The 2,359-nt window shown below is 42.5% G+C and overlaps 1 pseudogene; it reads left to right on the forward strand.

Annotated features, from left to right (window-relative positions):
• Positions 1–1,291: 1,291 nt before the first annotated feature.
• LOC137058917 (5S ribosomal RNA) lies at positions 1,292–1,408 on the forward strand (annotated as a pseudogene).
• Positions 1,409–2,359: the final 951 nt, after the last annotated feature.

A 2,359-nucleotide genomic window follows, 5' to 3' on the forward strand; every position in this document is an offset into this window, starting at 1 on the left:
AATTTTAATAATAAAAACGATTATAAAGCATGGCAGCTGGGCTGAAGGCAATTGCATCCTGAACAGGAGAAAATCTGGACAGTAATTCATGGGCACCACCTAAACACCTTGAAATTATTCTGAAAAAGCAATTGCTGAGGTTTTAAAGTTGCCGATCTCTGGCCTGGCCATAACACTGTCATCCCTATCCATTAATAAAACATCCTCTGAGAGCTCCAGCACAGCGCTGTATTTCTTTACAGTCAGTGTGGTACTGAGGAGCTCAGTAAGAAATGGTGCACCCAGCCGCCCTCAGACCACGAAACGGTGATTAAAAATGAGAGTGTTCCTAGTGTTCCACAGGCCTGATGGTAAATCGGGAAAATATCTTCCAGATGTAGTGCAGTAATAATCGGCTAAAGAAGAACAACACCGAATGAATAGTTACTGAATTTGCAGAGAGTTAGCGTACCGAGAGTTAAGACTCTGTTTGCAAGCGGTGCGCACTTTGCATTAACAGATTACACCACTGAGACCAAATTGTTTATCTGCTAAACACAATTAAGGAAACACTTTTTATGTAGGCAGATGTTAAGGGTCATGGGCTGTTGGTTTTAGGCATGGTAAGTTTATGGAAATGTACTAAATGATTGGTTTGACTGACACATGGAGAGTTTAATCTTTTAGTTCACTGAGCTGACATACAGTACTTGCTGTAAGTGAAGGATTTTTACTTTGCGAGGTGGAGATTATGTCAGAAATGATGAATGCAGTTAGGTAGTGTGGGATACTGAATCTCAGTACACTTAAAATCTACAATCACAGAGGCAAATCCTATTAGCCAACGAATCCTGCAGTTCCATCTGGTGCTTTAGGTGTGTGGACAGAATAATATAGGGAGAAAAATAGTAAAATGCTAAACAATGCATGTATGTTTATTAGCTTGTCTTGATAAAGACCCATAAGTAAAACATTGCACTGTAATAATAATAATTACAATAATACTTGTTGTATTCATTATCATTTATTTATTTATTTTAATTGATCTATCTAGCCTCGTAAAGGCCTAAAAGTAAAAACACTGAAATAATTTTGGTACATTAGACTCATATACGTAATGTAGAATTTAGAAACCCTTGTTATTAGCGACACTGGTGGCCTTTAAGTGAACTGCAGCCAGCAACAATTCGCACATGAAACATAGAGACTGATTCCCCCCCCCCCCCCCCCCCCCCCCGATTTGTATGCTTAGAAGTAAAAAAAAAAAGAAAAGTTGGAAACACTGTAGCCATATCAACCAGCAGCCATATCAACCAGCAGCCATATCACCCTGTAGCCCAAGACTGGTTTCCCACTGAAGCTAAGCAGGGCTGAGCCTGGTCAGTACCTGGATGGGAGACCAACTGGGAAAACCAGGTAGCTGCTGGTAGAGGTGTTAGTGAGGCCAGCAGGGGGTGCTCACCCTGTGGTCTGTTTGGGTCCTAACACCCCAGTATAGTGATGTGGACACTATACTGACAAAGAGCACTGTCTTTCGGATGAGATTTGGGCCTGGGATTTGGTTGTTAAAAATCCAGGATGTCCTTCGATAAAGAGTAGGGGTGTAACCCCGGCATCCTGGACAAATTTGACCCATTGGCCCCTGTCCATCATGGCCTCCTAATCATCCTCCGATCCTGATTGGCTTCATCACTCGGTCTCCTCTCCACCAATCAGCTGGTGTGTGGTGAGCGTTCTGGCGCAATATGGCTGCCGTCGCATCATCCAGGTGGATGCTGCACATTGGTGGTGGCTGAGGAGATTCCCCATTTCAATGTAAAGCGCTTTGAGTGCCTTGAAAAGCGCTATATAAATCGAACATTATTATTATTATTACTGTTGCAGTGATAACAAAAATCCTGGCTCCACCCTGCTGAGAGCAATGTTTAGATGAATGTGTAAATAAGTGCTGTGTGCTTTTAGCCTGGATGCCAGCCGAACTTGACCCCGCCCACAACATTTTTAGGTCAGGCAGTTCGGTCTGGCCTCGCTCCATAGAGGAGTAATTATACCTAAACAGAAACTGTTCGGACCAATGAAATCATCAGGGCGGGCTTTAGACGACGACGGACAGATGATAAACAGTAACGTAATCATGCACGTCATCAAAGGGGCTTGAATTATATTTGATCGAATCCTGAACGGAGAGCTTGTTTGTATCTGCATTCACAATCACAATTTCTCTCAGAAATGATGTCAAGTAATGATGTTCTGTGTATCATTAAATTATTTTTTTATTTTTTTACAACACCGGCAAAGATCGTGTATTCCAGCCTGATTCCAGCATGCGTACAGACAGGGTTGCCAAGTTTTTACAACAAAACCCGCCAACTACTAGCCC

The sequence above is a fragment of the Pseudorasbora parva genome, chromosome 22 (genome assembly GCF_024679245.1).
Source record: "Pseudorasbora parva isolate DD20220531a chromosome 22, ASM2467924v1, whole genome shotgun sequence".
In the NCBI taxonomy this organism is placed as follows: domain Eukaryota; kingdom Metazoa; phylum Chordata; class Actinopteri; order Cypriniformes; family Gobionidae; genus Pseudorasbora; species Pseudorasbora parva.